Source organism: Camelus ferus, chromosome 29 (genome assembly GCF_009834535.1).
Source record: "Camelus ferus isolate YT-003-E chromosome 29, BCGSAC_Cfer_1.0, whole genome shotgun sequence".
In the NCBI taxonomy this organism is placed as follows: Eukaryota; Metazoa; Chordata; class Mammalia; order Artiodactyla; family Camelidae; genus Camelus; species Camelus ferus.
In genome coordinates, this window is record NC_045724.1 from 25,952,978 (window position 1) to 25,967,363 (window position 14,386).

A 14,386-nucleotide genomic window follows, 5' to 3' on the forward strand; every position below is an offset into this window, starting at 1 on the left:
CTCTTATTACACGGGAAGCACTCGGGCCAGGCCATCTGGTGTCCACATTTGACCTGAAATCAAGAAATCTGGGTTCCACTCTTGGTTTCCGCTTTCTGTAGTCAATATGTGCCCTTCCCCAGATCACCTCTGACGTCAGCTTCCACCTCTGAGATGAGGGTGACTGCGCCCATGTACCAACGGGGATGCGCCCGGACAGAGGTGCATATCTCAGAGGGTTGGTGTGGGACGGGAAAACACTATCAGGTTGTCATTAATTATGGATATTTTAAACACCTGTCTGGGGCGAGAGGGCGGGCATAGCTCAGTGCTAGAGTGCCTGTTTCACTTGCTTGAGGTCCTAGGCTCCACCCCTCAGTAGCTCTTCTAAAAATAAATAAGTAAACTTAATTACCTCCCGTACAAAAGAAAGGAAGGAAGAGAAAGAGAGAGAAAGAAAGGAGGGAAGGAAGGAAGAGAGAAAAAGAAAGCACACCTGTTTGGAATTACACTCTGAAACCAGACTGACTGGTCCCAGCCTGGCTCTTCCAGCTTCCTAACCCTCCCCTCACTTCAGTTTCCTCATTTGCAGAACAGCAGTGGCAGAATCCCATTGTTTTTTGTTTGTTTGTTTATCCTCTTTATTATGGCCATTTTTCAAACATGTTTATTTTTAATGGCAGAGGGAACAGCAGAATGAACTACAGAAATCCATGCATCACCTCGTCCTAAACATTTTTCCTAAATCCCTCTAAACTAAGTCTCTCTGACTAATTAGGTCGTGCGCTTTCTAACAAGTGCTGTTGTCACACGCAGCAAAATTAGTAATTTTTAGAATTTAATTTAGGGGTGGTAATTAGGTTTATTTATTTATTTTAACAGAGGTACCAGGGATGGAACCCAGGACCTTGTGCATGCTAGGCACGTGCTCTACCACTGAGCTGTCCCTCCCCGCTAACGATAATTCATTAACATCATCTAAATATCTAGTCCGTAGCCCATTTCCCCAGCTGTCTCAAAGATGTATTTTAGAGCTGGTTTAGTCATTCAGACTGTGAATACGGTTCGAATGTTGAATGTGGTTACTGTAGATCATGAGCCATGTTTATTCCATAACAGTTCTCTCTCTCTCTCCCTCTTTTCTAATCACCACCTTGTTTTGTTGGAAAACCCACATCATTTATCTTGTGGATGTGGCACATTTGGAGGAGGCTGATTGCTTCCTTCTGCTGGTAGCTTCTCCCCCTCTGGCTTCAGTGTCGGTTCTGTTGTGGGTTTGACGGTGAGGCGCACACGTGCTAATGCCTGTGAAGCACTTAGCGCCATGCTGGCTGGCGAGGGCGCGACAAGGAGGTCTCACAGGCTGGTGGCTTCAACAACAGAACTCATGATGTCACAGCTCTGGAGGCCAGAAGTCCAGGCATTCGAAGGGTCGGTTCCTTCTGAGGACCGTGAGGGAAGGATCCGCTCCAGCCTTCTCTCCTTGGCTCGTGTCTCCACCTCATCTTCCCTTTATCTGTGTCTGTCTCTGTGTCCAAACCTTCCCTATAAGGACACCAGTCATATTGGACTAGGACCCACCCTAATGACCTCATCTTAGCTAATCACGCCTGCAACAACCCAATTTCCAAATAAGGTCACCTTCTGAGGTGTTGACAGTCAAGACTTCAACACATGCATTTTGTGCGGACACAGTTCAGCCCGTAACAGCACAATACCTGGCACGCTGTAAAATTTCTATACATATTAGCTAAGTTGTCAATAATTCCATCATTACCATGTTACACTGTTACTCATTTAAGGATTAAAATTAAATGAGTCAGTGCGTGTAAAACATTGAGCATAATACCCAGCCCATAGTGAAATTTCTATAAATATTAGCTATGAAGTTGTGATGTGTCATAGTGTTACTTATTTAGTAACTGTTTTTAATAGTAGTTTATACCGATGTTTAGAATGAGACTGCTTTGGTAATTTTTAATACTAAATTCATAAGACTCAGTAAGAATGTGCCACAGGGCTAAATACATTTTAATAGGCAGGGGACAGGAAGACGACTGAAAACTGGGAGACCAGAGGGAAAGGGGGGAGCTGCTGGACCCCCGCTTGGGGACGGTCAAGTTGTAGCTCTCTTGTGTCACCAGCCATGCCACCCTGCACAAGCTGCTTCTTTTTGTCCAGATACCTTCTCTCTAAAGTGATCAAACATTAAGTGTCCTCTAAGCCCCTTTCACTTCTGAAATTCTGGGTTCTATAAGGAAAATAAAGTGAAAGCTATGGCAAGCAGCTGCCGTCTATAGCATCAAAAATATTCCACTATACCTGTGGCATCACCAAAAGTTTGCCAGTTATTAGGCAGTAGATCATTCTTGAAAAGCATTGGGAAAAATTATTTTAGTCAAAGTAGTAAAGCTGACCTCTGTCAGCCTTCTTTCATACCACAGTCTTCTTCACTTTGGTTTATCCCAAAGTGTTGATTTTGTTTTTTGGTTTCCTATTTCATGGATCATTTTTATTTTCTTCTTATGTGTGAATTCTCTATGTGACTGTCTCATGGAGGGTCTGTTGGAAGCGGTCTGGGACCTCAGGGGTCGTATTTCACTTCCATGTTCATTTACCAATTGTGCTAAGTGCTTACTACATGCAGGACACTGAGGTGGGCGACAGGCGGGACACTGCGGTGGGCGACAGGCGGGACACTGAGCTGGGCGACAGGCGGGACACTGCGGTGGGCGACAGGTGGGACACTGCGGTGGGCGACAGGCGGGACACTGAGGTGGGCGACAGGCGGGACACTGCGGTGGGTGACATGAGGGACACTGAGATGGGTGACTTGAAGGACACTGAGATGGGTGACAGACGGGACACTGAGGTGGGTGACATGAAGGACACTGAGATGGGTGACTAGAAGGACACTGAGATGGGTGACAGACGGGACACTGAGGTGGGCGACATGAAGGACACTGAGATGGGTGACAGGCGGGACACTGAGGTGGGTGACAGGCTGGACACTGGGATGGGTGACAGGCTGGACACTGGGATGGGTGACAGGCAGGACACTGAGGTGGGTGACATGAAGGACACTGAGATGGGTGACAGGCAGGACACTGAGGTGGGTCACAGGCTGGACACTGGGATGGGTGACAGGCTGGACACTGGGATGGATGACAGGCGGGACACTGGGATGGGTGACATGAGATTGTCCGAGGATGAAAGCACAGCCCACCTTCCAAGAAGCAGGCAGAGTCGAGTCGGGAATACAAGACACGGGTAAGTCACAAAATGCGCACATACTGGTCACTTGTGTCCTGTCATTTAGGATGCTGTCTGCAGCACATCGTAGAAAATTCAACTTTTAATTTGATTTAATGAATAAAATAAATGTATTGTCTCGCTTACTGAGAAGTCTAGAAATAGGGTGATTCTGGGGCTGGTTAATGTAATAGGTGAGGATTTCACCCTGAACGAGGGTCCTTCCCACCCTCCCCCTCTGCTGTCCAGGCGTCCTGGCCTTGCCTGGAGCTCGTCCCCTCCCGGACACAAGAGGCCCAGCCACTGGCCGCGGCACATCAGGGGGAAAGAACAGGGCCCGGTGGCTCCATGTGTCTTTCTTTCATTTTTACGGAAAGAAAATCACCCTTGGGTCTGCCCCCCCTCCTTCTCTACGTCTCACCTCTCAGAATTATGTCACCACAAGACAAGGGACACCAACCTGAGCACTTGGACCAATCGAGATTCCATGCCTGGACCTGGGGAGGGAGCCCTGGACACCAGGCACCCAGACAAAATCTGGATTCCGTCACCAAAGGGAAAGGGAGGCAGGGGAGGAGGGCCCTGAGGGGGACAGTCAGCTGAGCGGCTGTCACACGCACACTGTCACCAGCACATCCACGTGATGCTGTTCAGCCCCAGCCCAGGTGTTTAGACTGATCTAAACCTGGACGACAGAGTGTCTGAGAGTCTCCCGTCGCTTTGCAGGAGAAGGAAAACACCGCGCCCCCCAGAGCCCAGCCCCAAGCGCAGCTCTTGGGTCAGAGCAGCCGCCGTTCACCGCGGCTCCCGGGTGTGCAGCCCCCGTGTGCGGTCCGTGCTAAGCGCCCTGGGCCCGCCAGCGCCTTCAGCCCTCACCCCAGGCCTGCCGAGGGAGGTCTCACCCCCCGACACAAGGGAGAGGAAACAAGACCCAAAACTCTGCTCCAAGGAGCCAGTCCTCGGAGCCCTGCCCTTCCAGGTCACATCTCTGCTGCAGAATTCCCAGGACAAGCGCGCGTGCACTTCTAGGTCTGCGTGTGACAATGTGGCGGTGGCGGGGGGCAGCTGCGTGCCCCCACAGGCCCTGTGCAGCTGCAGGACAAGAGGCTGAGGCTGGGTGGAGAGGCGTCCCAGAGAGCTTGTCCGGGGCTGACGCTGGACCCCCTGGGACTCGGGAGCTAGCGTGACAGGGGCTTCCTTCTCCTTCTGCCCAGGAAAGTGGATTCTCAGCACTGCTGACTGCAGGGGGACAAAGGGAGCTGACCTGTAGGGCTATCGGACACACGCGCCAAGGGGCAGATTATTTTATGAAGCTCCTCTTTAGGAAATCTGGAACCCCTGCTGCATCCACCCCAATTACAAGTGACACGGTCCGAGCTGCCCTTCACAACGTGCCCCGCGCCCCCTACGGCCGTCTCTGACGCCCGAGGTGGCGCTGCCCCTCTCAGTGGTGACACAGCCTGTGGCCCAGCGCCGTCCCAGAGCACTCTCCACGACGTGGAGATGCCCCAGGTCCGCCTGCCCAGCGCAGTAGCTACGAGCCACAGGGAGCGACTGAGCACGTGAGGTGTGGCCGGTGTGGCCGAGGAGCTGGCTCTAGTTCTAACTAATTTCAGTTAAAATTTCAGGAGCCATGTACAGCTGTGGCTCCCGTGGTGAACGGGGCAGGTGGAGGTGTGCAGTGGCTGGCCCCGGTTTATTGCTCTAGTGAGCTTGACTCCCCTCTTTGTGCAAACCGACTGCAACAGGAATTCTCCCCGGGTGCCTTGAGTTAATCATCAGCCCGACCTGAACGCTGGAAACGCCGTTCTGTGGTGAAAACTTCTCAAGTCTGCATTCAGTTAAGCAGAAGGGACCAAAAATAGTTGAAATCAACTTTCCCTTATGTCAATTCGGGCTGAATGTATTGAGCCAGAGAGTGTCCTACACTCCTTCACTGAGTGAAGTTTTCCACTCGGGCTGCGTGCCAAAGGATGAACTTCTGAACCCAGTAACACAACTGCCTGAGAAACCCTGTTCACTGAGGTGCGTGGCCGTAACTGTCCTCCCACTTCTGGGAGAAAAAACAGAATCAGAGTCTCTCTCATGATTCACTCTGAGACCATAATTTCTGGGAAGTTCTAGGCACTCAACAGAAATCGTCATCTGACGCCATTCCCACTGGTCAAGCCGGGCCAGGCCGTGGAGGGGACGCGGGGACAGGAGGGGGAGGATGGGCAGAGATGGGCTTGCATCCGTGCAGTCTCCTGCTTTTACGGAAAAGGGGACGAGGGAAGAGGGTCAGAGCGAGTCCCCAGGGAAAACACCGCACACCTGGTGCGGGGGTACGCCTCGCTCCCTGTTCTTCGCAGCAAGCCCTTCATCCTAGCAAACCAGAGACACTGTTTCTTCATCCAGCTCTCTGCCCACTGAGGGATCTCGGAAACGCCGGAGAAGACCTGCCAATGACCACATCCCCTCTCCCACCCAGCCGTCACCTCCAGGATGCTCAGGTCACTCGGTGGCGTGAAGCCGAGGGACTTCCAGCAAGAACCTTCGTATCTCACAGGCTGCCTTCAGATAGGTCCCTTCCTTCCTGGACAGATAGGCGGGTAGGTTTGCCAGGCAGGTGACCCTCACCTCCACCCCAGATTCGGTCAGATGTAGTCAGAAACTTCACTTCATCACCATTATTAATAGCTGGGTGTGCTTGTGCTTCCTGGAGAACATGATAAGCCCCACGCAGAATCAGGAGGAAGCAAATCCATGACTCAGCACCTTTCCCCGCTTCTCGACCGCCCGAGAGCATTTCCTGTTCGACCTGAGGATGTCTGTGGGGTCTGGGACTCTTGCCCAAAGTCTGCTTGAAGATCGAACATGGTGTGGGACAAGGGTGTGCAGTGCTGAGACGCAGAAGGACGGCACAGAGCCTCCCTGTCACAGCGCTCGGAGGCCCCACCCCGGCCCCTGGCCCCCGGCCGCCTCCCAGGACTTAGCTGCAGCACCAGCTTCTCCTTCCTGAACTCCAATTCGTTTTTTGTTTTTGTTTTTTTTGAAGAGAATGACTCAAATTAATTACTAACTTTTTTCCCCATCTTTGGACCGTGTTCCATTTCCTGGGATTCAAATTATAATGAAAATTTTCACTCTTTTTTTTTTTAATTTTAGGATAGTCAGTTACAATGTGTCAGTTTCTGGTGTCCAGCATCATGTCCCAGTCATAACATCACTTTTTGTTTTGTTTGGGGGGGTAGGTATTAGGTTTTTATTTATTTACTTTTAGTGGAGGCACTGGGGATTGAACCCAGGACCTTGTGCATGCTAGGCACACACTCCACCACTGAGCTATACCCTTCCCTCCTGAATTCCAATTAGTTTGCCAAAGGGAGGGAACCTAACATATACTAAGAATTATGTTCAAGGTTTACATATGGATGGATGGATAGACGGATGGACGGATGGATGGACAGGTAGATAGACAGATAAGCCTCTTCATCTCCCTGTGAGATAAGGAGGATCTAGAGATGGAGGGCTGAGGTCTGAACCTCAGCCCTCCATCTCTAGTGCCAGCTGCCATGATGGGACAGGAAGCAGGGGTACCCACAGTGACGATTATTACTATTAAGCTGTTATTAAGAATCAACAAGTCTGGACTGAAAGTCTGGACTCTGCAGACTCTGTCCTGGGTCCAGCGTGCTCAGTCATGAACCCGGGAGGTGAGGCTGGCCGCCTGGAGAGGGCAGTGTGCAGAGGGACCGCAGGTAAGGGCAATGATGACAGTCCAGCGGGCTCGGCTGCAGGCAGGCACCTGCCCAGGAGCGGGGCTGCCGGAGGCACCAGGAAGACACCTCAGCACCGACCCAGGGCATCAGGAGAAGCACCTGTGGAAGGTGACATCTTAGTTCCCCAGGCGGCAGGGGCGGGTAACGTGTGTTCAGGGACGAGGTCAAACCACCGATCGCCTCAGCGAAAAACAGGGGCAGGTTCCACGCTCCCTTTTCTAATTGGAGGCTTCCTATCACAGGAGAAAGTGCTCCCGGGGGACCCAGACAACAAGCCTGCCATCCTTCCCCGGTGCTCCCTGGAGGAGAGAGCTCGAGAGCTGTCAGAGGGCTTCCTGATCTCCAGCACCTCCTTCGGTGCTCGAAAGTCTCCTCCGACCACTCCTGGGGTCAAGTATCAAGTTTTCAAGAGGAAGGCAGACTGACCCCTGGCTTCCAGACTGGATGCACCACGCTGCCACTGCACCCAGTGCCCCTGGGGAGAACACTCACAGCTGCTGAGGCCTCCATCACCGGGGTGTGTGAAAAGGCAGACGACGCCAGCGGCACGACGTCCTGGCCAGCTGGCAGGCCTGGGGGCCCCAGCTCAGTCTGAAGACTGAGTCCAGTCTTGGTTTTCAGAAAGACTGCCTGAGGGGCGGTCCTGTCGTACCGGCCACCGGCCGGAGCAGCACGCCTCGCCCCACAGGATGGCGGAGCATGGCTTGGGCAGAAGGGGGAGACATCGAGTGACCCCAGCAGGGTGGGCTTGGTTTTGCGCGTGGGCCCCCCTGCTGCTCCTGATGGATTTCTTCGTCAGGTTAAGGTGCCCGGTGATCAGCGGCGGTCAGAGTCCCCGGGAGGAGAACGAGGACCCAGCGGCCTTCAACCTGAGTCTCTCACAACAGCGTAAAGAAGCCGCCCCAGGGCGTCTCCCCTTCTGAGAAAGGCTCCCAGAGGGTGGCCAAGGTCCCTCACACGTCCTGAGGTCCACAGCCTTCCCTCCCCCGGTGCTCGGGAGGGGCCCTCCCTCCCCCACCACAAAATCGGCGCGGCCCATTCACCATTGGGCCAAATACTCCCGCAGCCACAAGACCTTCCTCTGGAAGAGCCCAGGGCAAAAGGGAAAAGGGCACGTCCATCAGGCGTCCAGAGAACGCACGCGTGGCCGCTGCAGCCGCCGGGATGGCACGCCCGGGACAGGCGCTCCCGCCGCAGGCGCGCGTTTACTTTCTCCCCGTTCCCGAGGCCGCGAAGTCCAAGGCCGGGCTGCCCGGGCGGGCTTCTGGCGAGGGCTCCCTCCGGGGCGCGCACACAGACGCACCTGCAGTGTGTCTTTCCAGGCCGCTCCTCTGTGCTCGTGCAGAGAGGGCGTCAGAGGCACAGGGGGTCTCTGGTGTCTCTTCCTTTTTTAAAAAAAATTTATTCAAGTGTAGTTGACTGACAACGTTAGCTCAGGTGCAGAGCGGTGCTTCAGTTGCACGTACACATTACGTTTTTCCTTTTCAGAACTTCTTCTCGTCCTGTCAGGTTAGGACCCACCCTTATTAACTCATTCAGCCTTAACCAACTCCCTCAAGGCCAGATCTAAAAATACAGTCGCCCCGGGGGTCAGAACTTCCACACAGGGGCTTGAGAGGGTGGGGCCCATAAAGCCCTCACTCCCGACACAGGCCGCCCGGAGGACCCGGTAAGCGGTGTCCTCAACCACTGGGAGCTTGCCTTCGCGATCGAGGGCCGTGCTTGTCCTACAGGAGAATCCAGGTGGCCGAACCAGAAGCAAGTTTAAGTCTCCCGTTAGCTGGGCGCCCGCAAAGGGCATCCACCTGGCCAGCCGACCACTGCCCTCGGGTAAAGGAACGGAGCATCGCACCAGGTTTTCGTAAGGGAGGACCCCACATTCTCAGGACAGGCCCACATCCCAGCTGGGAGACAGTCCCTCAGGCGGTCTCTCCGCACCCCCGTGAGCTAAGCCACGGGCTCTCTCAGTTTCCGACTCTTTTCCCAGGTGTGTCCAGCCCCCAGCTGTGGGGGGAAGACAGCGTCCCGCTCCAGCTCCGAGGCAGCCGTGCTCACTTCCCAGGGTAACAGCGCTTCCCTCCAGCCCCGACCTCTCCATTACGGATTTGGGCTCCTTCGACTTGGGGTTCCTGGCAGGGATGCCAGCCACGCACGTGCCTCTTTCCCCAGCCCCTCTCCAGTGCTGCTCGGTGGCTCCAGGGACTCTGATGACCCTACTGCCATGAGTGGCCGTCCTTGGTCTCTGACCAGGGGTCTCGTGTCTTCTGCCAGCATCGCTGAAACCATGGAGGCCAAGTTCTCAGTTTGCAAGTATGATGACAATTGCTGCTCCCCCCCCCCTTTTTGTCCTGATCGTGGCCCAGGAAGCTGCTGAGAGAAGACACTTCCTTCCTGGGGACGGCCAATCCAGTGCCCACACCACCTCCCCCAGGTGTGGGGCAGGAAAAGGGGAGGGAGCAGAGTCAGAAATGCTCTCCGTGCACTTTGGAGGAGGCGGTGTCAGGCCCCAGCCGCACACGGTGCCTGTGAGCAGCCAGGACGCGAAGCTCCATCAGAACATTTGCCTGTCAGGTGCCTGTGGCTCACCATTGTCACGATGCAAATGGTCCAGAAAGACAAACACAGACATGGGTCACTGTCACGGCCACGGTGCACGGCAGAAGCCGGCTGCTCAGCACAGAACAACATCGCAACCTGAAATTGGGGCAACGGCGCCAACAGCCCTGACAGGGTGGAGGGTGCAGCGTGGTCCGTCTGCCCCCAGCTGTCCAGGGCCACATCCACATGACGTGGTCCCCGCTCTGGGAGGACGGTTGAAGGCTGGGGGACTACAGGGTGCTTCCGGAAAAGGTTCAGCAAGGCCGACAGGGAGTCTCAGCACCCAAGTGGCCTGGGTGGGGGGGCATCCCAGGAACCGGCCTTCGGAGCCCCGGGCGCAGCCCTGGGCGGTGCGTCCCTGCGCGGTGGGAGACGGGGGTCCAGCTCGGCCCGCAGAGCCGCGTCCAGCCACACTCTCCGCACGCAGGAAGCCCTCGAGGCACGTCCTCGGGCCCTCACGACCAGCTGTGTTAACAGAAAGGGTTCCCTGGTGAACCAAGATGAGGAACAAAGGGACTAAGACTCTGAAGCAGAAAAATGGAACAGCAGATACAGCACATTCAGCGTCCACGGGTGTGTCAGCGTGGAAGAGGGAAAGGGCCAGACAGGGCGCCAGGCAGCGTCAAATCTGTCACGTGTGAGTATTTACTTTAAAGAGAGTTTATGAGGACACACAGTACTGTATATAAGACAGATGAACAACAAGGTCCTACTGTGCAGCACAGGGAACTATGTTCAGTATCTTGTAGTGACCCACAATGAGAAAGAATATGAAACGGAATATTCGTATGTGTACGCGTGACTGGGACACTGCTGTGCCAGAAATCGACACATTGCAACTGACTGTACTTCAATTAAAAAAAAGAAAGAACGAAAAAATAGGAAACTGAATCCAAAAGAAAGCGTCTACGAGGAACACAAACCCATGTTTCAAGCTCTGCAGAGAAAGCTGTGTTAACCTGTCCGTGAGCTTCCAGTCTGAGAGACCATACTTTTCTTTTCTCCATAACAAAAAAAACAGCCTGAGTGTCTTCTTTTGGTCTTTTCTGTTGGTGGGACTCAGACAAGTTGGAGGAGGGAGGAGGGAAGCCCCCTCCCCTCCCACAGCCCAGCAGGAAAAGGCCTCCCTGTGGGGGCTGGGGTCAGGACATGGGGGGAGGGGAGAGGAGGTGTGGGCTGCAGCAGACCCAGAGCATGAACCTACATCATCACGTCTTATCAGCCGCCTACCTACATGTCAATTATTTTAAAGACTGACTGAGATACAGTTTACCCCCATGTGAAAATTCACCCGTGTGAAATACACAATGCCGCGGCCTCAGTGTCTCCGCAGGGCGGTCCGCCATCACCACGGGCAGAGTTTAGGATGACCACATCACTCCAAATACCAAAATCCATTAGCAGTCATTCCTCCAACTTCGCACCGACTCCAGCCCCAGGAAGATCACTCCCCCACCGCTGTCTCTCCGGGTCTGCCTGTTCTGAACGTTCCTCGCCAGTCGTCCCACGCAGGATGTGGCCTTGGTGCCTGGCCTCTGCCATCTAGCGCAGCGCCCCCGTGGTTCATCCACAGTGTGGTGTGTTATCAGTATGTCATTCTGTTTTATGGCCAAATAACATCCATCGTCCACCACGTTTGGAGACATCGCTTGTTGTGTGTCCGTTCATTGATGAGCGGACATGCGGGTGGTTTCCATGTGTGGGCTATTATGAGTAACGCTGCTGTGAACATTTGTGTGCAAGCTTACATGTGGACATATATTGTCAATTTCCTCAGGCGTATACCTAGGCGTAAACGTACGGCAAGCCTTTGTTTAACATTTTACGGAACTGCCAAACTGCTTTTCATGCCATTTTACTTTCCCACGAGCAATCTAGAAGGGTCCCAACTTCTCCATCTCTTGGCCAATATACTTGTTTCATTGTCTCTTTGGTTACAGTCACCCCAGTGGGTTTGAACTGGAATTTCTTTGTGGTTTTAATTCGAATTTCCCTCACGGAATGCCAGTGACACTGAGCATCTTTCCATGCGCTCGTTGACCACTTGTACATCTCCTCCGAGACGTGTCTCCTCAAATCCTTTGCCCATTTTGAAAATTCTGTTACTTGTCTCTTTGTTGACTTGGAAGGGTTCTTTGTGTATTCTGGATACCAATTTCCCATCAGATACATGGTTTCTAAATGCCTCCTCCCGTTCTGGGCTGTCCTTTCGCTTTCTGGATGTATCACCTGCAGCACCAGAAGTTCATATTTTGATACAGTCAAATTTATCTGTATTTTTTCTTTGATTGCTGATGTTTTTGGCGTCATAGCTAAACAAATCTAAGGTCCCAGAAATTTACTTTTTAAATTTCTTTTTATTTTGTTGAAGTGTAGTCAGCTTACAATGTTGTGTTAACTTCTGGTGATGAGCACGGTGATTCGGTTACACATCACACATACTCCTTTTCATGTTCTTTTTCATCATGGGCCATTACGGGGTATTGAATTTCCTCCTCTGTGCTGTGCAGTAGGACCTGGTTATCTATTTTGTATGCAGTAGTTTGTACGTGCAAACCCCAAACTCCCAGTTTATGCTCTAGAACTGTATTCCGACGTTCTGCTCTAGAAGGGGAACGGCTTCAGCTCTGACACTCGGGCCTGTGCTGCCGCTGGCGCCCCCGTGCGTGTGAAGCAGGGGCTCCGCTCCCACTCCTGCGCGGACGCCCGGTCCTCCCACGCCATTTGTTGAAAAGACTCTTCTTCCCCTCTTGAACTCTGTGTCAACTTTAAGCAAAAATGACTCTGTTTCTCTCTGACCACCTCCTGAATGGAGGACAGCCGGGCTCGAGAGCCCAGTCCGCTCACATTCCAGAACTGCTAGTACCTGGCACGTTGCGAGACAAACCTCCAAACACATTTGTCAGCTAAACAAATACGAGAAGCCTACTTAACCTTGCTGAACTACCTAAGAACTTGGACCACTTCTCTTCGCTATAAATACTCGGTGCCACGAAGGAGGCTACTGGTTTCTATTGAAACTCGATCCCGGAGTATTTGTCTGGGAAGCGGGGGGGACTGATTTTCCTGTTTTAACCATGACCTCTCCCAATAAATGCATTTATTAATTTCCATGAATTGTTGTGGCTGCGAGGAGGTGCATACAGCCGCCCGCGGTGGCTAGAAAACGCGGCTGCCAGCGACGGCCACTGGGAGAGTGGAGCCGCTCTCCCCGACGCCATTGTGGCCTTGGACCCTACAGTTGGTGCCGTGACTCGGCCTTCCACCTTACTGCAGAGAGAAGGATGGGAACACTTAACTGGTCCGGGCCCGTCCCATGGCAGCACTTCCAAAGCATCACGTGAAGGTCTTGTCTTCAAGGTAGACCAACTGTCACTTGACCCACTGAAGGCCCTCAAACCGTATCATAGAGAATGTTAGATTTCCTGCAAAGCCCACGCATTTCTGTGTCCATGGGGCTCCGGAAAATCTCTTGCAGTGGGCTTCACAGAGCCCAGAAGCAACCTCAAATGAGGGCTTGTAATTATTTTAGAGAAGTCAGTCTCTCATTCAGCCTCACAGTCCTTTCAGGCTGGCATCGCCCATTCTAATGTGGGTACCACAGTCAGAGCCACAGACGTTCCAGGAAAAGGACCCTGGGGTGGGCACAGTCTGAAGTCCTGGGCGGGACCCAGAGACACGTGGTTCAGGCTCTTCCTCCCTCAGCACAACAGCCACCGTCTGCTTCTCCCCTAAAAGGGACGTGGAAAGGCCTGAGCCCCAGGGTCTGACCTGGAAGAGCCCTTCGAGACTCCGGACTCTCCTTCATGTCAGCTGAGACCCCTGAGGCCCCGAGAGTTCAGGGATGTGGGCGGTGTCACACAGGGAACTGAGGTTTTGGAGGAAGATTGTAAGGTCCTGGGGGCATGTTAACGTTCTGAGTCAAAAATCACTGCTGTAAGAGTTTTCCACTCAAAATCTGATGCTGCATACCTGTCGTGGTCCTACTCAAACTTTTAAGCTGAGATTTTGATAACTGACATCAAGTGTTAGGTAACTGATGGCGGTGGGGAGGGAGGGCAGCTACTACTGGCCTCAAAGAAACCAAACCTAAATAAAATTCCCCACTACCTCATTGGGACACAAAAGACATCCTCTCGTACCCTTTTCTCTGCATTAAATGTGTGACAATGCGAGGGCAGTTGACCTTTGTTCCTTGCATTATTTTGAGATTGTTCAAAGAGCCTCCAGTTTGCGTTTCCCAGGGCCCAGGTGCTGGCCACCCCGAACCCGGGGCCCCGGCCTCACTGTCCAGTTCAGGTAATTATTCTCTCTCTCTCTGCAGCTGCACCCGGAAGAGGGCTTTTGTGGACCACCAGGAATTTCCTGTGATAGAATGTCAGAAAGCTGCTGGAGACGCAGGAGGAGGTGACTTCACAGGGCAAAAGTTCCCTTTCTACAATAAACATTCTCCGTGTGGCCACGTCGGAGACTTCCTACACAGACCCCACACCTATGAGCCACTTGTCATCCTGACACCAAGGAGCCAGGGAAAGAAACAGGACCATGGCTAAGAGACGATCTTTTGGGAAAGCGAACTTGCCTACGAGTTCCGAGGACATTAACGTCATAAAAACCAGGGAAGGAAAAGCTTACCTAAAAAGCAGTTTAAGAGGACATAGGGGCTTTATAAAGCCAACTGCCTTGCCGTTCACGGCTCCTAAGCAAAGGATGGAGGCTGTCAAACGATGCTTTACGGGGCCCCTCGCTGGCACGCGGACCCCTGGGAGCGCTGGGGGAGTAGCCGCGGCCGCAGC